Source organism: Sciurus vulgaris, assembly GCF_902686455.1.
Source record: "Sciurus vulgaris genome assembly, chromosome: 4".
NCBI lineage: Eukaryota > Metazoa > Chordata > Mammalia > Rodentia > Sciuridae > Sciurus > Sciurus vulgaris.
In genome coordinates, this window is record NC_136464.1 from 28,684,675 (window position 1) to 28,709,621 (window position 24,947).

The following is a 24,947-nucleotide window of genomic DNA, read 5'->3' on the forward strand; positions in this document are numbered from 1 at the left end:
CTTCTGTGAAGTCAGCCATAGCCTGCAAACATGCAAATGTGTGTGTTCCATGTTACTTTATTTATTTTTTTATTACTATTATTATTTTTTATTTTGCAGTGCTGGGGATTGAACCCAGGGCCTCATGCTTCTGAGGCAAGCGCTCTACCAACTGAGCTATAATCCCAGCCCCTCATGTTACTTTATTAATACCCATCTACATCCTAGTATTACCAGAGATGGGATCTTCCAGCTTGAAAACAGTAGAAATGAGACTGAGAAAGTATTGTGAGCACACAGAGGCAAGATGTTAATGGGGTTGCTGCTGAAGGGAAACAGCAGTTACAGATGAACCAGGCTGCTCCCTAGACAAAGGGAGATGTTAGATTTTCTTGATTTTCTCAGGTAGACTAAAGTCTGACAATTTCCACTGGCCAGGGGCACAGTTCCAACAGATGTTTCTTCTTGCCCAGGACTCAAACTACCAGGCTATCATGGTCAACTTGTCCCTGAAAATGCTGATTATTGTTGCAGCTAGCATGATCTTCCTGAGCAAGCATCTTGACTCAATCCGTGCCTTAGGATAGGAGTGAAACACTTTAGATGTTTGGGCTGGTGTGGCTGCTGAAAAAGTACAAGTTTGGGGTAGGAGAAAATAACAGCTCCAATTAGCAATCAACATGCCTACAGGCAGAGGCAACAAAAGGGACAGACAGGATGAAAACAAAGATACTGAGACTCTTCCTCCTGTTCTAGTCACCCATCAGACATCTGCAGACCCAAGTGAAAAGTCAGTGTTTTCATCAAAATTCCCTTCAAGTTCTAGAAAAGTAACCTAGACAACCATTATCATCCATAAGTTATGTCGGAGGTGTTATCTGTAGCAAAGCTAGCAAGAAGATAATAATGTACTGCCCAACTGTGTGACCTCCAAAATTCATAATTTTTAAGTTATCTAAAAACAAGGAAAGCTGGAGGGTTTATTTAGTTTTCCCTGGTAACCATTTCATCTGCTTCTGTGGTTTTATCAGGGTCTCATGATGGTCTGTTGAAAAGAGCAACAAGGGATAGAAGCAGCACACCAGGCTACAAAGCCGACAAGCATTCCAGATCACAATGGTTTGCTTTACCCACAGGTTTATTTCATTTTCCCACCATTCTGCCCCACAGTGGTGGTCCCTGACTGTCTTGCTAGCTAGGATACTCCCTACCCAACACTAACTGAGGCAGAATCTTGAGAGAATTCTATTAGCAGACTACGTTTCTGTGTTTTATTGTGGTATTTAAAAGATGATATGAAAACACTAAAGAACATATGGATATATAATTCACTGTAACATTAACGATATGTTCACATTACCAGTCTTCACCCATATGACTATGTATTTTACATAGTTGTATTATATTGTATACTTTCATGTTTAATTATATCATAAACATTCTGTAATTTTTCTAAGTTTATATATTTTCATTTAAATGGTGGCAATCATAACACAATTAACTAAAACACTTATTTTTTCAATATGTGCCTATTATGGGGAAATATGTGTGTACCTGTTGCTATTTTTCACTTTTGCTGAATGGTTTCCTTGAGAATTTCCAAACAGAAACATTACAAGGCCAAAGATAAGGACTATTTCACTGGTACTTGCTTTGTGCTGTTATTTTGCTTCTGTAAGAGATTATACATATTTATTATGTATAGATCTGTAAGATCACACCAATTTTTTCCTAATCTCATCAAAAATTGGATTTTATCCTAATTTTTAGTATTAAATAGGTATAAAATGGTATAATTCATCTTAATTTTCTTCTCTTTGATTACTATTGAAGAAAGATAGTTTTCTTGTGTCTTACTATATAAAGCATACTTATTTTATGTAAATTCCATAAGATATGCTTGAAGAGGGACAAGGGAGAGAAGGGGGATCATAAAGAAGCTGGACCACTAGACCTTCGGTGGGCAACCAAGCACCAGAGCTCTCATTTCCAGCAGCTGGTTCCTGGGAGTGGAAAGAAAAGCAGTTGTGCATCTCCTGAGCAGCAGTCTGTCCTGGGATGGGCCCTGGTAACCTAGCTCAGCCATGCTGGCCACATTTCCTCTCACTAAGCTTTATCCCAGGAGCTTGGTGGCCTAGAAACCAGGCTATTTGGATCTGATCTTGCTGCACAGATCAGGCCAAGTGGGGGGACCATCCATCTTCTCATATCAGCTGTGCAGCCCTTGAAGCCTCACAAAGAGCTTCCACACTAGGATCTCATCCCACCGGACAGCAATCCTGTAAGGGATAGATGTTATGATTTCCATTCCGAAGATTAGGAAAATGTCCTTGTTGTCATTACAAATAGTTCTGGAAAGATCAATCATTCAGAAGAGTTCCTGATGGGTGGACTTGATCCTATCCCAGCTATTGCTCAGCAGAGAAAGTGCTGGGATGAAGGATCTTCCTGCCTCTCTCTCCTGCCTGCCCCCACACCACCACCATGATATTGACTAAAGGGCTCCTAGCTCTTTGTCTTCTAGCAGGGAGGGATGGCTGTGGTCTTTGTGAGGGAGGAAACACTGAAGGTCTTTGTGTAAAAACAATGGTGACTTGTTCTTGGAGACATATTGTTGTCTCAAAGGTGCACCTGCGACTGGCCCTGTGTGGGAGAGGCTCTGCGCCAGGTCAAGGCTGAATCTGGTCATCATGGAGTAGGGAGGAGGGCAGAAACACTCTTCCTTTGGTGACTTGTGTCTGCCCATCAATTAATGTCAACTGGACACTCTTTACCCATTGCTGGCTCTAAGAAATTTCCCCGTCCAATCTTTCAATGGGTTTCAAGATTCTGTTCAGAATTTGGTAGAATCTTGCATTATCAGAAGATGAACTGAGCTTGGAGATCAGGAAGAAATTGTCTTTCTTCCCTGAGTAAGTAAGGTGCACAAGCAAGGGGTTATAAGACTATGAGAGCAATCTGTTCATGTTATTGGTGGTGGCAACAGGAAGCCTGGGGTTTTAAGATGGTCAGGACTGGGCAGAGGTTCTAGAACCAGAAATGAGGCATTGGGCAATGGTTGTCAAAGATGTGCTCTGCAGATCCCTAGGGCTTCCTGTGCCCTTTCAGAGGGGTTATGAGGTCCTCTCTTATCCAATAAAATATCTGTTCAAGGTCATATTTACTTTATCTACACCAACTAAAGCAACTATTGCAATAGATTGAATGCAGAAGCAGACAGGAGAATCCAGCTATCATTTGTGAAGCCAGACATTGAGAAGACTAGCAAACATGTGACACATTCCCTCATTTCTCAGTAAAAAATTTTTTTGCTTTGTTTTAGAATAGTCGTTCTTTATAAAAATGTTGTGTATACATATATTGGGTTTGTTAACATCATTTTTTTTTTTTTTTTTTGGTACCAGGGATTGAACCCAGGGGTGCTTAACCACTAGCCACATCCCCAGCCCTTTTAAATATTTTATTTAGAGAAAGGGTCTTGCTGAGTTTATTAGAGCCTCACTAAGTTGCTAAGGCTGGCTTTTAACTTCTGATCTTCCTGCCTCAGCCTCTGGAGTAGCTGGGATTACAGGTGTGCACCACTGCGCCTGGCTGTAAATATCATTTTTTAATGAATTATAAATATTTTTAAAGTTCCCCTGTTTTAATTTCTAATGAAGTCATAAGGGATATATCCCAAGTATCAAAACATTTTTGGAGTTTACAAAATTTTTAAGGATTACAAAGGAGTCCTGAGAATACAACTTTTGAAAATCAATTGTGTAGAGACTGAATCTGAGTTGGTTGAATGAGAATTCATAGCATGGAAGAAAAGAACAGGTGTGACAAGGATGAGATCCTGAATATCACACACAAATTCATTCAAAAATTCATGAAGTCTCACTAAGTGCCAGGCCCTAGTCAAGTGCATGAGACACAACCTCTGCCTTCATGGATCCAGAGAGGTCAACATTTAAACAACAGGGACAGAGTGATGGGCACCACAGTGGAGGGGGGGCTCCAGGACCCTGGGGAGATAGGAGGGACAAAATGGCCAGGGAGACCCAAGAACTCTTGCAGTGCCACAGGCAGGTGCCCATGAAGTCTGAGGAGGCCCAGATATTGCTGGGGAGGCCTAGGGTTATTGCCACTTGCTTGCTTCCTTGGTGTTTTAACAGCGCTGGCGCTCAGCCTGGAAGAGCCAGGGGTTGGAGGAGGAAGCATTAGCCAACCAAGGCCTCGGGCGATGAATAGTCGAGAGCTTTGCCATAGTCAGTATCAAAGGGCAAGTGAGAGGTGACTGTCTAATGATATTTCTCTATCATCTTACTATTACAAAATAATAAAAGTAAGACTAGAATACCATTAAATTTTTACCTAACATATAGTCCCTGTTTTAAAAAGTGAAATTATTCAGGGTGTTAAATGCCCTCCCTGTGGTCACTGTGGAAAGTCTGCTGTATCATCTCAGCCACTTTCGAGACACACCCAAGTCTACATGAACTTTAGACGAGAAGTTTTGCTTGCTTGCACCAGAAGGATGTGTGAGGTCAATGCAACGCCCCCACTGTAAGCCGGAGTTTCCGCTGATGGTGTGGAGGCTCTCATAGGTCTCCCAGGGCTGATGCCAACAGAATCAGTGAAAGAGGATCTCTTGGTTCACTTTGTTGAAAGTAAATTGCACCTCTGAATAACTGCAGGGAGCTGTTGGCTTGCAGAGAAGTGTCCTGCTTCTTCTGGACACTTCTGGGTCCTGGGCTGGCTCTCCCTCTTTTCTCTCCCAGGCACTGGCCCATTTTGCTTCCTCCTGACCCACCTCTGCGTGCAGCTTTGGTGTCCTCTTCTCTACTCCCTGGTGCCCTGCCTCACAGCCTTTTCCTTGTCCTTCTGTTTTTGACATGGGCCTAGGACTTCTTGGGGTTTTTCAAATATCTTCCTGCTGGAAACATTTTCCACTTTTAATTTGATCTCCAGGGAGAGTTTGACAAGGTGTTTTAGGAAGTTCATGCCCTTCAAAACGGCAATATGGTTTCTGTTTAAATTATTTTTAAATCAACCAACACATTCATTACTGAGATTTTCTTCCCTTCATGTGGATCTATTCAAGAGCCTCCTGGTAAGCACCAAGTGAAAATTGCCTATAGAAAAGGGAGTGATACATTTCTCTGAGTGCCCAAAGCTGTCTTCACAGGAACTTCCCAGGCTATCTTTAGTTTGCATATTTCACCAACCAATCAGTTACAAACCTAGTAACTCCAGAGAGCATTATGACCCCATATGTTCCTGGCACTGGGTTTACACACAGTTTGGTCATTGTGTTGATCATCATGTAATGGTCACAAACCTTACCTATCCATATAGCTTGCACTGTACAAGTACAGTTCAAGTCCAGGGCTTCTATGTAGTGAATTCACCCATCACCAACTCTACTAAGTCAGTTCATTTGTTAAGAGACTGTATGAAATTGTGGTAACCAAATATAGTGGCCCTTATATAAGTGGTCATTAGTTTTCCTGCCTGGTTTCCCATCTCTTCAGGGGTCTGCATTTTCTAGGGCTCTGGCCTTGGCAAACTTTGACCTCAAGGACTCCTCTTCTGATGCTTCCTTCATTTCTAGTACTAAACGTGTTTTTTGGCTCAGCTAGATGCAGCAGCATAGTTAAGTGTTTGGGTCTCAGCTCAATATGACTCTCTGTTGGTTTAGATTAAAAAAGATGGTCGGGTCTCTGGGAGATTCTGGGGAAAATAGTTCAAGGAACATGGTAAGAACAAGCACAGGTCTTCCTCTGTGACCTTTTACAGTGATTCCAACTAATACCACTGACTCAGCAGCCTCAGATATTCCCATATTCAGGTCCCTCATGTTATGCTGTGGTCAATCTAGACACAGTGAGCCCTCCTTTCCAGAGACCAAGGCAAGAAACATCTCAAGTATCTCTCATGACATTGACTGAAGTCATGCCATTTTGGGGTCAAAATGATGCTATTTGGGGTATAGTATTAAAACAGTCAAGAACTACCATATCAATACCAAGGCTGGGATGACGAAATAAATTCCTAGGTGCAGTATTTTTCCATGATGTCTTGTTGATGAACATTGATCTTCCTTGGTGTGCTCTCCCTTTCCATTCTGCAGCTAATTATAATTGGATCCTTGTGTCCTGTTCTGTGGTCCTATCTCTAATCTTGTAGGTATCTGATTTCATATTCCCTCCCCTGAGCTAATCAGTTACATTGACTCCACATGCATAGGTATGTACAGATCTACTATTCCTACTATGCTAACATGGCAGGGGTAACTAGAAACTTCAGGGAGATGGTTAACCAATACTTGGATTCATATTTCATTTTTCAAAGCAATCCCCTTCAACCTGATTGAATTTCCTTCAGCAAAAACTCATAAAACTCTTTGGCCCTGATTCTGAATTCCTAAGAAGAAATTACCCATGTATGGTCATAGGTTCTTTTAAAATTGAATCTAAATCTCAGAGGCTTGAAAATGCTTATAGACTGTTGCTGAGGCAGGTGTGAGTCCCCTAGGTCTCTGATGTGAGATGTGAAATGCACTCATTTCCCACAAAACTCCAGTGGATCCTCCGAGGACATAACCCTTTCCTCATCCACAGTTTCCCACTTTCCTGTCTATTGCCCATCCAAAAATACAGGAGGCATTTGGAACCCAAAGAGCGTTAATTAGAAGATGTGGGTAGGATAGCAGCAAAGAGACTGAAAGGAGGAATTGCCCAAAAAGAATTAGAAGAACAACAATAATAACGTAAGAATTTTTTATTAGGGAATTTTCTATCAAGAAAAGGAACAGGGATCTGTGTACCCAGTAAGTGGTTTTAACCAAGAGATCTGTGATGAGACCTGACTTTTCTAAGGATACAGAGTTTATACTCACAGTTTGTTGATTTCAGCTCTACCTGTGTATTCTTATTTTCTTAGAAAGTGTCCTTTTTCAAAATACTCATGACATGAACATATTCATGTGAAATCTTCAGTTGAAATATTGATTTAGCTGTCATAACAGGCCCCAAATAACAGTGGCTTAAATAAAATAGAGGTCTATTTCCCTCTTATATGACAGTCTGGGGTATAAGAAGCCTTGAACTAATATGGTCTCCATACTAATGGGGGTCAGTCTCCTTGCCCCTACTGTTTTTCCATCTTCAAACACTGCTGCTATCTCATGCTGCAGCTGCTATTCTTATGTCCATACTCCAGCTAGCAGGAAGTAAAAAAGTAGAAAGGAAGACATGTCCCTTCCTTTTAAGAACATGAATCAGAAGCTGTCAGCAGAAAGCTGTCACTCCACTCCCATTCCAGTGGACAGAGCTTTATGAAATGATCACCATACCTAGCTGCAAGGGAGGTTGGGTAATATGGTGTTTAGTTGGACAGAGATGTGCCCCCAGATAAAATGATATTATTATGAAGAAGGGAAGAAAATGTATTAGGGAATAACTAGTAGACTGTGGCAGACAAGGTAAGAAGAGATCTTGTTCATAGTTTGGCACAGTGACTGTTAAAACAGAACCTGGAAAAATGAAGGTATTACCTCAAATAATGTTCCTGAGAAACATCATTGAAAAATTGACATAAGCTGATTCTGTTCTACTAGGAGAGGACATTATAATACTTAGCTAAGCTATTGTGAAACTATTGTCAGAGGCTGTTGGGGAGACATGAGAAGGGGTAGTTACATGACATTGCATTTTATTTTAGAAGGAATAGATTCACCTTATATGTATAACTACAGATGTCCTCTATCCCAAATTATTTATACAACCAAAGCTATGCTAGATCCAAGGTGCCAAGAAATAATGTTTCAAAGAACTTCTCAACAAGCAAAATGAGAAGAGGGGCTCAAAAAGAGGCCCTCAGAGGAGACTCAGAATCAATTTATAGAAATGGCAAAGCCCAAGGAACTTCCAACTCTTCAACATTTGGCAGATTATGGGTGAGTGAGGCTGTATTTGTACAATGACTGGCAGCACTAGGATTGGGAGTTGGAGAGACTCAGGATTGTAAGAGAAGTAGATATCTAGTTGGAAAGGGACAAATTATTTTGATTGTCAAAAACTGAAGTCATACAATTTCCAACAAAGGACTAATGCAGGTGAATAAAGGAACGAGACACTTTCTGGCAGAAGCACCCCAGCTCTCAGGGGTTCTTTGGTGGGTGGTCAACAGAAAGGATCTAGTTCATGTCCTAGGAGAGGGCTGCTGGAAAAGGACAGCTGTGCATTAAATAGTAACTGGGGGCAGGGAAGGTGGGCAGGACCACATGATGGCCTCCAAGGCAGTCACCTGGGAGAGGAGAAGCTCAGGGCACTGCGCTGACTGCTTGTTATTGCTCTGAGCTGGAAGTTCTGCCAGAAGTTCAAAAGAGAAGACAAGCATATTCAGCCTCTACCATAGCACAGGAATGGATAAAATCAGGTTAGTACCTAAGCTCATGATGATGATTAATAATAATTATACCTGTCATGCTTCTTTAATAATAATACATTTATGCCCCACCTATGTCTAAAAGGGATCTGAGACAGAATACTTTTAAAAACCCTAAAATAATAAAATATGATCCACTGGAAGTATAATAAAAATATTTCATAAAAAAGTGAGAAAAGATAAAGGAGGAAGATAATTTGCAAAAAACAAACAAACAAACAAACAACCCAAAAAACAAAAAACTTAAGATAAACAAATACTACAAACTAGGAAAAAAAAAATTGAGGTCCCTGAAGGCCAAAGCAAAGAAGAAAACATAAGTAGATTGCCTAGTTCTCATTGTTGCCTAAGAAAAATGCTTGTCATTTAATATAGGGATGATGGGAATGCTAAGCCTGGGAATAGTTGACCTTGTTGGTTTTTATATCAAGAACATGGAATTTTATAAGGATAAAAGTAATATTAAAAATTGGAGCTACTTTTCACTTGATCTTTTTTTCATGGGAAAGGGAAGGGTGCTGGCAGTAGAACCCAGGATCTTTCACCTGTTAAGCACCTACTCTGCCAACTGGCTCCTCTCTCTACCCCAAGCTCCTCCTTTGATTATTCCTTCTATCTGCCTCCTTCTAAATCCATATTAAGTACTGATTCTCTAAGGGCAATTTTAGGAGTAGGAAATACATGTGTATGTTTATAGGTATAAACATGCATATATACATTCGTGTGTGCTATCATTATATATTCCTGAAACCCAGCTTTACCCAGAAATGAAGCTTGGAAGGCAGGAATGTTCCTAGAACATTATTAATAGTTGACCGACTCATCAGGCCCTCTTAAATTGAGGGTAAGAATGGATTTTAATAAATGTAGACACTGGCACAGATTTATGTGAAAGTCATTCATTACCTTCATTTTCTAGCTCCATTTTCCTCAGAAATAATGCAACATTTCTAAAAATGTCAACGTTTCCAAATACACAAGGACTACCTTACAAAGACACAAAGTCCAATGAGAATTGGCTTAAGTCATTAGGGGATTTACTAGCTAGGTAACGAAAGTCCAGAGAAGGGCAGGGTTCAGGGCTGATGAATCTAGTAGCTTAATGGCATCACTGAAGAACTGTCTGCTTCTGCTATTCATTTCTACCAGCTGCATAGTGACTTTCATCCTAAGACTGACTCTTCTAGGGCTTTTTCATTCACATCTAGTAAGAGAAGATTCCAGAAAGTTCCAGAACTCTCTATGATTGCTGGAGCTGAAATGTTTTCCATGCTCAACCTTGAACCTATAATAGTGCCAAGGGAGGAGCCTTTGAGGATTTGCGTTGGCCTGAGCTTCCTGGCCAAGTTCGGATGTAGCTTCTGGCAACAGAGGTGAGATAATCAGGAGAGGGGTGATACTTCAAATAAGATCATGGTATTAGGGAAGCAATAACAAAGTTCGTAGTGCAATATTGAAGACCTGGATATTTAAGCCTCCGTAACTTGGAAACGTACAACTGGAAAGACTATATCAAATGTTTTTAATATTTTATACTCATTATTATTGCATTAATTAAACTCCAGGGGAATAAAAGAATAAAATGTATTATGTGTTGATTATCAAACCATGTTAGACAAGTGGCTCTACCACTGAGCAACAGCCCAACCCCAATACTTTGCATTTTCAAATAAGATTTAATTGTAATGATAGCATCTATTCATTTTGAAATGTTTTTGTTACCATTCTAATGGCTGTACCATACTCCATTAAGTGGTTTAATGAGATCATAACTGACTTAACCATGCCCCCCTGCAGGACATTTAGGTGTCTTGCAACACAGGATATTATAAATAAACCAAATACTTTTGCATTTGTGATTTTTCCTTCTTTGGGACTCATCCATATCAGAGTGTAGTTTTTGTTGCAGATTTACATACTATTATCTGTTTGACAACAGAATTAAGACATTTTAAGCTCCTTTTACCATGAGGAGTTTTGAGTTTACCAAGTGTTTTCACAGTTCACTTTCTGACTCAGACATTAAACCCTTCAAAATAGAGTTTGCCTAACAGGACTCATGTAAACTTGCATAATCCTAACTCTCTGGGTTGATTGTTGGAGGGAGAGTCACAGTTTATATTTAGAAGGATTTAGACCAGTAAAGCGATACATTAGTGTGGTGTAGAATGATGTTTAAATCCATTGTCTTTAGAGTAAGGCAAACTTGAATTAGAATCCACATTCTAGTTGATTATTGAAGAAGTTATTTGATAACATTGTGGATCTCAGTCAGCTGCTGTAGACAGAGGGGTTGTTTACCATGTCTTTTTTCTCTCCCCCCCGGAATCAGGGGAGATATTATATATAAAGCCCAGTGATGTCAATAATGATGGGTCTTATTATAATTGAGCCAAAAAGAGAAAAATCAGATATTTGGTTTTAGATGGTTGAAACCTTCTCCTGGTCTCTGAATACCCTTCAAGGCATTTTCATGTAATTATTTCCAGTCTCAGAAAATTTCCTGAAATGAGGTCCTCAGAAATGTAGTGATTTACCGACAATCTGGCATATGACACAATGAATCAAATTCTAAATCCTCATTCCCTGATGCAGTGTCACTTTTTGAGACACACAGAGCAATTCCATTCCTTCACTGAATCTTAAAGGAAAGAACCAGGAAGGCCAGCCCTAACCAGTGTAGGCACCCCATCTGTGTGACCCTCAGCTGGTCCCTGTCAACACTCCCAGCAGGACACTGGGTGTTTGTGAAGTGGTCCATTTCATGGCTGAATGCACTAGTGACTGGGAAGGGCTGAATCTTCAGGAGCCTGAGTTTTGTCCCTGTAACTTCTCTCCCTTGGCTATAGTTCTGTCCTTGGAGAAGTACAGAATCGGTGCACTGTGGGGGCGGGCAGAGTTGGAATTCAATCCTGGCTCCATTAGGTGTTTTCTTGGGCAAGTGACTTAAACTCTCTGAGACTATAAAATGGGGATAACACCAGCACTTGCCAAATTCAGTTGTTGTCAGATTAAATGAAAAGCCCCCAAACACATAGCACAGAGCACATAATAGGTGTTCAGAGGCAATATGTGCCTCCTCTGGTCATTTCTTTCCCTCACATGGAGGATGATGGTGATATGGGTATGTTGAGTCCCTATCACATTCAGAAATCTCTCAGCCGGTGTTCCAGTTAGGCAAGCTGGTTCTTCTCAGTAAAGTCAAACTAGGATCCTTATTACCTGAATAGAAACGAGTGGTGGGTGTGAAGGGAGGGAGACACCAGGGGAAGACCAACATGTTGTGTTCAACCCTCTTCTACCACAGTGTACCTGAAGGGTATGATGCCTGGGGTGACTGCCACTGGTTCAGGTGGGCAGTGGGTTCAGTGCTTTTCTTCTGGGGCAGGGGTGGCGTGTTCTAAGAGGACTGTGTAGTTCGTGAAAGCTCTCCCAATCCAGGGAGGTTCTGAGGACCCCCAGTAGAGATGTGTTTCCCTCTTTCCAACTCCCAATCTTGAGAGTCACTGAAATGGACACTGAGAAGCCCACTGCCTCTTGATGTCTCTATGCAAACAGTGGGATTGATTATCTGATTGCAACAGGTCAGGGAAGTGGTTCTCAAAGTATGGTCCTTATACACATAGCACCAGTATTCTCTGCATTAGAAAAGCAGATGTTGAACTCTACCCAAACCTACAGCAATGTGTGTTTTACAAGACTTCCAGGTGATTCTGCTGCATGCTCAAGTGCACATCAGTGGAATAAGAAAGGAGAGAAAGTCATAAGAGCTAAAGTCATCCCCCTAACTAGCAACCCTAGACTCCCTCTGTCCTGCTTTTGGGTTCAGATTGCAGCAGCCTCTGAACCTGATGCCCATCTGATTCTGTGGATGGGTGACTTATTGGGGAGACGGAGTTCTGCCAGCACCATTTCTACCTCACACTGTATAAGGGTTACTGGCCAACTGCATGCTCATTAGGTCAGCAAAAGACTGGCTCCATTTCTCTTACCCAAGACTTGTATGAATTTATTGTTCTCCCTTTTGGCCTAAGGAATGTTCCAGCCTCTTTCCAACACCCATTAAATAGAAGTTGTCTTGGACTATTTTGATGACATTGGCGTTAGGGGCAAATAAGGAATCATAACACATTACTCAATCTGTAAATGATTCACTTATTTCATTCCACCCTGTATGATAGTTATTTTTAATTTTCTAGTGTTCATTCAGCTTAATAAATACCAAGAAAAATGCAAAATGAATAAAACATAGTCCTTGTCCCTGGGAAGCTTAGAACAGGATAACTGGAACTACTTATTGAGCACCTATTATTTTCCATGCATTCTAAAGATACCCTTGAAACATTATAAAAAAGGCATTACATTTTTCCATCTTTGAAACTGAGAAAGCTGAGACTCAGAGCCCAAGTTTATATTGTAAGTCACAACACTGAGATTTTTGTAGGTCTGCCTGGCTCCAAACTTCATGCTGACTCTGCTTCACCATGTCATTCTCGGACAGACTTATTATCATTTCAGTAATGTTTCATGAGTAACCTTTAGAAGGAACAAAGAAAAACTATGGCTCAGGGTCCATTGCAGGGTCACATACTATATTTAATTTGATTTTTGTTTCTTTTCATCAGAAATAATTCCTTAATCTTTTTTTTTTTTTTTTTTTTTTTTTGTCTTTTATGACCATGACAAAAAAAACTTGAGCAGCAACTTGGGGAAAAGGTCTCCAAGAATGTATGAATTCAAACTGATGCGCATACATGATTAAAGAAAGGACAAAGGCCTAGGGATGTAGCTCAGTGGTAGGTTTCCTTAGCATGTACAAGTCACAACCACAACAAAGGAATGGGGAAGAAAGGAACAATTCCACTTGAGCAGAATGCCAGCTAATAAATGCAGTAGGACAGCTGGAATAAAAAACTTGCCAATTTACAACCACATAAGATATAATCAGACAAAAGTCATCAATGCATACGTGAGGGAGTCTCATCGGCTCCCATCTAGGTAGAATCTCTGGCCACAAGGCAGTGGGATTTCCTGTATCCTCTGGAGAAAGGGGATGAGAAGAACAACTTCTAGGGTTGTTTTCTTGTCCACTCTAGTAGGTGAAAGATCAATGAGTAATATGACATTTATTTAGTATCCAAGTGTCTCCTCACAACACACATATTCATTATAAGGAGAAAAATCAAAATTTTACTTTGAAGAAATCTGGTAAATACGGCCTTAACAAGGAATCAAAGGTAACTTCATCAGTAGTGAAACAAACACAATATATGTACCTCCTTCTAGGAGGTACCTATATGGCACTGTATGGTATTCCTCAAAACATACAACCTGAACTTCATCATGAGAAAATATCAGAAACAAACTAAGTTAAGTGACAATCTATAAAATAAGTGGCATATATACATTTCAAATCCTGCCCTTAAGCCAAAATCTTAGAACTGCCCTATTTTAGGTACATGGGACTCGGAGTGTTCATACAAGGGGTCTCCAGTTCTTCAGGGGAAAGGCCAGGTCTTTTTTATTTTAATCAGGTATGCTCTGATTCCCTCTCCCAGGGTACACCTGAGCCCATCGGGATGCACTAGCCAGGCCTACCTGCTGCTCCCATGTCTGCAGAGTCACTACCCCTTTAAGCCAGGAGGCCACATCTCTATTGTAAGGTGTTTGGCCAGAAATTTGGAGTGCTCTAGAGTTTGGAGGCACTTTTCAAAGGCTGTAGAGGATAAATAAAAAGAGGAGCCACTCAAAGCAGAAATGTCTTGGCTCTAAGAAGGTAATAGCAGGAAGTTAAGCTGAATTAGAAGAGAAAAGTGAAAATCTAGAATAGCAGTGTCAATAGAGAGTTACTGAGTGAAGTTCAGTCTCTCCGAGATGAGTTGGGAGAAAAGGAGACCTTATAGCCACACCCTTCCCTAATGCACTCCCTGGTTTCCCCAGAGCCACCATCAGTCTCCCCGCCAACTCGAGGGGTAGCACCTCTATCTCCAGGGCCTCTCTCCTCTCTCCTCTCTCCTTCTCAATGACCTGACACCATAGTCCAGTGTGTAGAGACATCAGACAATAGGTCAGGATGAATATCCAAAGATGAGATCAGTCTGGAATTATGCTGAGTCAGTGGTCAAGCTGCATTCATGGGTTACACTAGTGTTCAGGTGGAGAGGATGAGAGGTCAGGATGTTGATCTGGGAAACAAACCAGGCATTAGACTAGAATTGGGAGTGACAGGGTAGACTGAACTTCAAAATGCATTTTACACAGAATCAACTCAGTATTTTGTCACGGTTCCTGGGTCAGCTGTGAGGGGCCTTAACATAAGAGACCAGAGACAAGGAATGAGGTGACCATGAATGAGGATAAAGATCATTCTCAGAGTAGGGGTCAGGAGGAAGCTGAGTCAGCCCAATCCAGTTTGTGGTCCAGTTTGTCCAGGGCCCACTCCTGGACAGTCCGTGTTGAACCATGTGGTACAACAAACAGAGCCTGGGCCACAGCTTGCACTCCTTCATCTACTATGAGAACCTGCCGCTGGGGGTTCCAAAGATGTGGCAGCTGTGGATCTGCAACAATTCCTATGGGGTGTGTGACACCATCTTAAGGAGTCAGAACCACTTCTGCTGAGCCTATATGTGTCTTGAAGGTGGGCATTTCAGGGAACTCAGCAGGCATCGCCCCGAGTCCCAAGTGCAACGCTCCGGGGACTTTCATATGCATCACTCAAGCATAGAGGAGACAGACTATAGCCTCTGAACATCTTCCCACACAGAGGTCACAATCACTCTGATCCTTCTCTGCAGGCAATCCCCACAGGGAAAGCTTCTCTGCCCAGAAGTGCCTTGAGGGTGGAACACAGGGCTAAAGTTGACATTGCCACACAATTCATGGCTGAAGAATCTGCCCTTGGGTTTGATGCAGGAGCAGCAAAGGTTTGGATGGATATGAGGGAAGAAAGGGAAGCAGGCAGATAGGACAGGAAAGAAGAGGTAGAAATAGGGGCCCACGGTCACAATTTGGGGGTTAAAACAAAAGCATGAGATCAAATAGTCACAGCACAAAACAGATCATTTCTGGATTTATGGTCAAGGTTGGGATTTGACTGGCTGGAGCCAGAAGTGGGGCTTGACTTTGTCACCCATAGCCTTGAGACAGAGTGAAAAATGAGATTTACATCTGAATTTCAGTACTGTCACTATGTAGCTGCATCTCTTTGAAATCTCTGAGTCTATTTCCTTTTTCTGCAAAATGTGAACTATATTTTCCCTCTTATCTAAAACAGTTGTTAGTATCAACCAAAATGATAGATGTGGAATATGTATTATATGTAATTATATATATATAAAATCACAATAATATATATATGGATATACTCTTATGTACATATAGTATGTGTTTGTAGATATGTGATGTACATGGAAGTGTAAGGCCCAGGCAATCAGTGTTTCCATCAACTCGGAGATGAACTTTTGGGCTGACTCAAACTCTCTTTGCTCAGATGGCGTTTTCTGTGGCAGGTGGATGTTCTACTCACAGGAGGAGCTGGGGTGCTCCTCACTGGGGCAGACTCACAAGTTACAGGGGAGGTAGCAACTACCTGGACTTCCCAGTGTCCAGACAGGCTAGTGCACTCTGGCACCTTCAGCAGGGGCTGTGGCTGACAGGGACACTGAGGTGGTCTTCACTGACTTCTTCAATCTTTTCTGCATTCTGAGGTGGGCATCTTCCCTGATGTATCCTCCATCCCTGGTTGCTGGTCCCTGTCTGCTGTACTTGAGATCCATCCCTAAACACAGGCCTGGGGTGGGTGTGAGAATCAGGTGACATGGGAGAAACTGTCCCAGGTCATTTCCACTAACTCTCTCCCCTCCCTACAGACTGGTGGTGGAGCTCCCACATGAGGTACCATCCTGTCCTGGCAAATCCACATAATTAAGCTGATCTGCTATGTAAGGAACTGGGATTTCTTCATCGTTGTCTGTGAGATCATCTTCTGCATCTTCATCTTCTGCTGTGCAATAAGGAGTTCCCAGAACTCCACATGCACTGCTTTTACTACCTCAGAAGCGTTTGCAACACACTGGACCTGGTGGTCATTTTGGTGAGGGACAAATGTTTGGGACATGGGATATATTGGGGGAGGTGGGACCTTCACCTTGATGGGGTCTCTGAGGTCTTCCTTTTAGAGATGGAACCCTCCCACTGAGCTTGGGTCCAATCACTGGGACACAGCTCACTGAGAGAGAGGCTGATACTCCCCTATTCAGCTCTTCGGAAATCCTGTCTCCCACACACCCTCTCCTCCTCTTCTGTGAAGTGGGCCTTTCTTTTTTCTTTATGCACTTATTACCTGCTTGAGAGCCTTCAGGAGTTCTTTATAAACTACCAAACAGTACCTAAACTCCTCAATATTTCAACTCTACTAGAACGTGGGCCTAATTAACTTTTTAAATGATTTTATGCAATATTTAATATATACGATATGTTTGAAAGAACACAACAAATCAACCACCTATCCTTCATCAAGTTAAACAGAGTTGAAGCTGTTTCATCAACTTATCTGCCCACATGTGTGTGTGTGTATATGTGTGTGTCTGTGAGTGTATGATTGCAGAGAAGATTCATTTACTATTTACTAGACATATATTTGTTTTATATAAAATAAATATATATTCCTAATACATAATTCATAGTTGAATTTTAAAGTATTTAATCTTTATATAAAAGATAATAGGAAATTTACTCCCTTGAGTCTTTTCTGCACTTAATATTATAGTATTTCCTGCTTTATTGGCACATACTTGTAATTCCAGCTACTTGGGAGGCTGAGGCAGGAGGATTGCAAGTTAGAGGGCAGTCAGCAATTTAGTGAAATCCTGTCTCAAAACTAAAAATAAAATGTTCTGGAGATGTAACTCAGTGGTAGAGCATCCCAGGGTTCAATCCCAAGTGCTGCAAACAAACATGAACAAAGCACCAACACTGATACGTGTATTTATTTTTACTCATTCAGTTCTCCTGTTTATGGAGTTTATTTTTTCAATTTTTGCTACAAATTTTCCATGTTATCTTATATACACGTGCAAGAGTTTCTCTAGAATTGGAATTTCTGGAGCACAGGACACAAATATCTATGACTCAATGAGATGTTAATAAATTGTTCTCCAAAACTGCCACCAACTTGCAGTCTCACCAGCAGCATATAGGAGCATCCGCGCCTCCATTTCCTCACCTATGCTTGATACCGTCACACCTACTTCCCAACCTCCTGTAGGAGCCTCAAGTCCCACTGCTCGCTGTATGAATCTCTTATTCCTGCTAAATTGTCATTCTCACTGGTCACCAATGGGTTCAGTACTGGGTTTCCCTTCTCCCTCAGAATTTATTGAATAGTTGCCCCTGTCAGAAAACCTGCTAAATTTTAGGAAGACAAAAACAAGAGGACAAACCCCAACCCTAAAAGAGTTCATAGGTGTCTGGAGTGACAGATTTGCAGTTAAAATGTAACAGTCACAATGATAGTATGTTCAAACCAGATTGTCTGATGGAGCAGTAGGGAGGGCAAGAAGGGAGAGTCAGAGAAGACTTCACAGAGGAGGAAGTTGGACTCTGCTCTCACCCCTGCAGTGTCCTCTGCCTGAAGGTCCTTCCCTCTCGCCTTGTCCTGTTCCAGTTCAGTTCAAAGGCCAGCTTTTGTCTCAGTCACTCCAGGAACATACTTTGCACTTTTCTTATGGCCTGTCTCCTATTACGTTGTCTCACATTGTAGATGTTGCATGTGTGGAACCTCCTCTACTAAATTTTAAACTCATTAATGATTTATACATCTTGGTGTCTCGCACACAGCCTAGAATATGGCTGACACACAGTGCTTGCTGAATGAAGATTAACACAGGGCAGAGGGGGTTGCATCATTGCCACACATTCTACCAGATGCTCGACTCTTCAAACATTTAAGCAATTGCTAAATTGAACTGCTATTTACTGTTGACACAGTAACAGAAAGACCTTTAAACAACAACTCTCCTTAAAGTCATCTCTCCTGGTCTCTTGTTGCAATAAAAATGTTTTATAATGTTTTAACTCCAGTCAATCCGTGGGGCTAGTATGCTGTTTCCCACTTCTTTAATAAATACTACATTCTCGTTATCAAAGTTCTAGCCAACATGAATGCAGAACCACTGTACCCATCAGCAAAGTAAAAACCTTAGCACAGCTGCCTGCTGCAGCAGTGGCAAGAGATAGGAAGCAACTCAAGCCTTGGAAGCTGGTGCCTTATGTACTCTTTATAGAAGAGGTCTTCCTCTAATAGTGGGGGGTAATCAAATGCCATCTGCTTTGAGCCTTTTAACATATAAAGAAATAAAATGTTTGTTAAGGGCTTGGCAAGTAAACTCAAGTTTCTTAGAGTCAAACCGACAGAAGTGTTGCATCTTGTCCTTGTCCTTAAGGAGGCCTGTTGAGAGCACAGACTAAGAGGGACTTAGCAGTTGAACAGGGCAGTAGATATTCATTGACTCTTCAGTAGATATTCATTGACAGTAGTAGGCAACCACTGCATGTCAAACAGTTTTCCAAACTAAGCTACCACCCCATATAGAAAGAGGGGATTTCATTCTTCTCCAAGTTTCTGTGAGAAGTATATACTAGCCCTAACCTCAGGCCTCTATAGAATAAGAATTTGGTTTTGGTTTGATTTTCCCCATAGCTTTGTATACATATCTATTTAATGACAGTATAAAGATGAAATCAGAAAGCTGTAGAAACTTGGGGAAAAAACACTCCCTATTGGTTTATACTTTGAAACTAGTCAGCATCCTTCCCAGGTTTAAGGCTGGCAGAAGGCAGAGCAGACACTGAAGATATCCCTTGAAGTCTGGGTTGCCCTGAGTCACACTAGGCACTTGAACATTCTGTGGAAGCTGGGTTTGGGATCAAAGTCCACTAACAGGTCTACCTGGGGAAAGAATGTTCTTTCATTAAGAAGGAAAAGAGGCCATAATTTGCATATGCTAGTAAGAATGTTTTGATGTCCTTCATGAGGGAATTTCATTTGCATCTAGTCTTAGGACCAAGCTGTGGGGGGGGTGGGGGGGGGAATAGGCAGAAAAGATTCTCTTCCTGAAGACAGTAGCATAACAACTGAAATAAAATAAAATATTATTTTATTTCAAGATTGCACAGAAACATTCTTTTTGCAATTAAAGGTTTAGTTGCAGGAGATTGGAAGGAAACATGCAGGAGCTGACTTGCTTGGCTCTCAGGACAAGGCCCTGTACTCCACATGAGGATAACACTTCTGAGCCACAGTCCTCAGAGGGAGGGTGAAGGGCCTCCTGACATTTCTGGAATGAGGATGGGGAGTGTCCCAGACAGTGGCAGGCCCTGAGACTCAGTGGGGTTCACTGGTGCTGCTCAGAGGACAGAAGCACGGCTTAGAGCAGGAATGGATGGGAGCTGCCTCTGTTGCTGTCAGAAGCTCCTCCTTCCCAATTGGTGAGACTTGGGCTTCCCTGTCAGTCTCTGCATACTTGCCCACCCCATGCCCCCTCTGGGACAAAGTGGACCCCAGACCCCTCACAGTCCTGCACCTGCTATAACCCGAAGGGCTTGCATTCATTTAGCTTGGCTTCAGAATCTTTACTATTTCTCTCTCCTATGCCCTGGTAATTAAATGAATGAGTTAATTTAAAAAAAAAGCGGGGGGAAGGGGGTCGGCTTTAGCTCAAGCGGTTACTTCCTCATGCCGGACTTGCCATCTGTCTAAAAAAAAGAATATTGATCCAGCTTTATTCAGTATCAGTGAAAGTCATACTTTCTAATCTTTTATTTTCATTTAAACAAAATTAATACTACTTTTAAACATCATTTATTTGTAATCTGTGTGACCACAATTAAGCCAAAATTCAGATAAAGTATCGATTTCAACCTCAGCCAGATTGGGCTGTCAAGATTTCAACCCTGGCCATGCACGGTGGCATAAACCTATTATCCCAGCAGCTCTGGAGGCAGAGGCAGGAAGATCGTGAGTTCAAAGCCAGCCTCAGCAACTTAACGAGATCCTGTCTCGAAATAAAAGGGGCAGGGATATAACTCAGTGGTTATGTGCCCTTGGGTTCAATCTGGGTCAACTGCCCTCTCCCCACAAAAAAAAAAAAAAAAAAAAAAAGCAGATTTCAACACTGACAGGAGACAGTGGAATGCTTCCTGTGTTCAGCTGAGTCTCCCTCCTCCAAAACTCTTGAAATATTAAAATCCTAGAATCTTTGAACTGAAAGAGACCTAATGATTACCACAAGGTAATACCAGAAGGAACTCAGTCTTACTACCCACAGGTCCTGCCGCCTAAATTGCCCTTTCATATGAATTTAGTCTCCAGTGAAGCTGAATTTTTTTGTGTTACCTCTTTGTAATCACAAAGGATACAAATGGCTGAGATTGTTTGAGTTCATGGGTGTGGCTGGAAAAATTACCCCCTGTGACCAACAGCTCTTTCCTCACCCTGCACTGCTCTCATACTGTTTCTCATGAATAAAACATAGTCAGATGATATCTTGTACTTTTCCTTTATTCAGCTTCTGCTGAGAGCCACTTCCTTTGCACCATCAAAGAAGCATCCACTGTACGTAGTTAGTGATGAAGAAAGAGACAGAAAGAAGCCCTCCAACTTGCTGAAGTGCAGGATGGGAGTCCTTACTTCTGGGATGGCCAGCACAAATCCCGGACTCTGGGTGCACACAGTAGTCTGCTTCCTTCATTAACAAGTTGTTTATTTTCCAGGACAGAAGAAATTCCCATTAACTTTCTTTTTCTGTGAATTAATGGGTATGTGCCATCTGTCAAGAAGGAAAAGAGGGAAGAAAGGAGAAAAGAAATAAAGGAAGGGAAGGAGAGAGAGATTCAGAGTGTTTTCAAATTTGCTTTTGAGAACAAAAACTATGGGCAGTTTGGAAGTACAAACCTTCAGTAAACTGAACATGAATCTTGGTTTTTGCAGAGCAAGGCAAATCTCTTGGAAGATCAGGTTTATTCAGAGCAGTGAGGGTCAGTCTGAATAGAGCTGAGACAGAGACATGCCCATCCTGAGATGTGGAGGGGACTTGGGGCTGCTCTAACCAGGTCAGGCCATCTCCAGTCACTGACATTTGGCTCTGAAGTGACTGCTTGGCATGTGCTAGTTGTTCCTGTAGCTTAATTATTCCTGTGCCAACTTGGCTTGTGAAATGTTTACCAGCAATTTATGGTTCTTCGATGAAAGGCATAAACAGGCCCAGAGGGCTTTTTAAATGCCGCTTTCCTAATTTCTGTTTTTGGAAAAATAAAATGGAAAACAAAGTTACCAGGAGGATTCCCAGCAGGTCTTCCTTGGGGTTTGCAGGGCCCCAGCACGAGAACAAAGGAAGGCCCACAGACATGGGTTTATAAAGAAAGCTATAAACTGTTAAAGAATATAAAGTTATATCCTTTTATTTTTCCTTGACATACATGCTTTCTTACTCTTGAAGGCTAGTTCTGGATTTGGAAATCTCAAATTGCTCATAATGTTACAAAGCAAAAGGCAGTACTGTGGGCAGGGCTGAACCTCCACCCTGACCTCTAGCATCTTATATAGAAGGAAGATTCCTTTTTTTTTTTTTTTTTAACTTTTTATTCCTTTATATGCAGTGCTGAGAATTGAACCCAGTGCATCACATATGCTAGGCAAGGGCTCTACTCCTGAGCTATAATCCCAGCCCAGAAGGAGGATTCTTTGAGACTGCAGAAGTCTCAAAGAAGAAGAATTTCTTCATCAAATGGACACCTTCCTCATTGCATGTAGGGTTCAACACTGCACACCAGGCTGTCCCCTCCACATGGGTGTTCTCCTTACCCAACTCAGCCTCGAGAACCCAAAGCCCAGCAGCCCCCTGCATGAGGCCCCCTCACCTGCTTAGACTGCAGCAGCCTATTCGGCACCTCTGACCCCACAAACTTAACTGCCATGAAAACATCTACCCTGCTGACCAATGTCACTGGAATTGCAATTATTGGTGAGATGAAAGCAGGGAAGGAGGAGAGAGGGAAGTGGGGGAAGAAGGGAGAAAGGAGCAGAGGAAAGTGAAAAGGTAGAGAAGGGGAGGGAAAGGAGCAATATTTCTTTGCTTTCATTATGGAGAATATGGGAATAGTCTGAATTAATGATAACCCCACATTAAAAAAACAATTCTATGGTAAATAGCTCCCAGTAAGTCTCTATTAAAATGCACATTATTGCCTGAAAGACAGCAGTGTTTAAAGAGATAATCCTTTAAACATCTCCTATTGATGTAACAAGTTCAAATCCTTATTGAAAACCCCCTTGGACCTCGTACTACTAGGGAGATGGCAGTGAAGCAGACAGACACAGCCCTGTCCTCAGGGAGCATCCTAGAATATAATGAACACAGAAAGCACAGTGGGGGAGAGGGCCTGACATAGGGGCTAGCGGGTAAAACTTCTGGACACCTGAAGAAATTAAACTAAATGAAATTTAGTGGGAGAAGGGAAAGGGTGCTGTGGAACACTCTGGACAAAGGGCAAAGAATATTCTCAGGCTCTAACAGTGGAATATCATGGGAGTAGAGAGAACAAGGATTAAGGGTGGACAGGAATGAGGGAACTACATAAACAAAGGTGGGGGTGGTTGGCTCCCAGTGGGCCTACAAGGCCATGTTAAGAAATATAGACTTCACCCTGAAGGCAATAGAGATTTCCTGCTATTGACATGTCATTTACTTAAGATGGTTAAATGGTACCTGTTTTTTCTTATTCTCTTGAGTTGAAGAATTAAATGAAGTTTAAAAACTGCTGATACCTCTTGCCTCTTTTCATGAAGTAATAGTCAGAGCTCCAATTTCTGTCTTCCTAGCATAACTTATCCCTTTTCTTCTTTGAGAAAATATCTTTCAGCTACGTTGTAAATTGTATTGTAAAGAAATATTGACCCAATTCTTAAAAGTTCCAATTTGTCACTAACCTAATACTTCTTGATGCTCAAGCTTATACTTTTCTAATAATATTATTTCTACCATGCAGCCTTATTTTGTGGGTGCATGAGCTCCTGAGGTTTGAAAGAAGAGGGTGACACTGTCACAGATATTCATGGGATGAACCAATCCCCACTCTGTCTTGGTTATCAACAGCCAGATGGGCTCTGACCTTTTGCTCCTGAAACTCACTCTCCCTAACCCAGAACTTTCCTGGACCCCCGAGAGGTTTATCCACAAGACAGAAGTTTGTCTTTGGAGAGAAATACAGGACTCTTGTTCTACCTTTTCTCTTGGCAGAAAATGAATGACAAGGCACCCAGCCTAAGTAACATCGCCAGCCTTAATTTTAGTAATACTAGTAGCACTGTGTACATGAGGCTAAGTAAGTGGCAGGGCGGGTTTCAGGGGACCCTGATTTTTCAGACTGTTAGCTGCCGAAGTCCAGTGTCTGGAGGAAACAAATGTCAATATACTTAGTAGTTAAAGAGAAGGAAAGTCGGTCTCAAGGGAGAGCCATCTTCAGCTACAATTAAGGGTATACCCTGAAAGAAATCCTGAACCTTCTTCTTGAAAGAATGCAATATACTAAATGCTATATCCCCCCGACCCCAATTCATACAGTGAAACCTAATCCCTTATGTGATAGTATTTGGAGTGGGTGCTTGGTGAGTGATAGGTCCTAGTGACATTGATCTTCTTACAAAGAGACCCAAGAGCTAAACGTCACCCCTTTCTTAAATGAAGACAGAGAAAAGATGTGTGACCCAGCAAATTCCTTAGCTCCCCCTCTTCCCAGAGCAGCAATGGGGAGACCTGGGCATGGAAGCAGTCTGGGTTGAATGCATAACCTGTCTGTCTCCAAGCTCTCCTGGAAGGACACCCAGAGGCCCAGAGATTATGCCTTGATGGGTCTGTGAGGTCAAAGCACCTCAAGGTCCAAGGGCAATAGTGTCCTGAGCTGGAACTGCAGCAACATATTTCTATGTTCAACTCATGCTTCTGCCACTTACTGCTGGAATCATGGATAGGCAAGTTATTTGATCTCTCCATACCTCACTTTCCTCCTCTTTTAAATGGAATCATGCAGTACACATCTCACAGGGTTATGGTGAGACGACCTTGTGATGATTCAACAAAATGACTCTTGTGAATTGGCTTGTAGGGTTCGTTCAATACCAGTTGCCTACTCTTATTCCACATACTAGTAGTCCTTTGCCCTTCTGCTGGATGAAAACACCTCTATGCTTCCTGACTTTTTCCATATAGAAGACTCCAAACTTCCAGCCCGATGATCAGAATTTCCAAAGCATCCAGACACATTTGGAGGCATGGGAATGGCTACGGGATAGCCCACTAGTGCCTGGTGGAGGTGGTACGCAGTGGAGGTGCTCAATGACAGCAGGGTGCGTCCGAGGTCGCACAGATTTTGTGCAAGTTTCTGGTTATTCCAAATGAACTCCCTGGGGTCTCGGGTTATCATCTTGGAGCTGGTGGTTGGGGCTGAGCATTTGTTCGCCAGAGCCCTGGTGGAGG

General features: G+C 41.9%; 2 protein-coding genes across 2 annotated transcripts in view; both read left to right on the forward strand.

The window, feature by feature from the left end:
* The window catches only part of LOC306659734 (acyl-CoA desaturase 1-like), a 182,132-nt gene that overhangs the window by 145,256 nt on the left and 11,929 nt on the right, over positions 1-24,947 (forward strand). The gene's annotated exons all lie outside the window — the stretch shown is intronic.
* Positions 1-24,947, forward strand: part of PKD2L1 (polycystin 2 like 1, transient receptor potential cation channel) — a 261,390-nt gene that overhangs the window by 39,165 nt on the left and 197,278 nt on the right. The gene's annotated exons all lie outside the window — the stretch shown is intronic.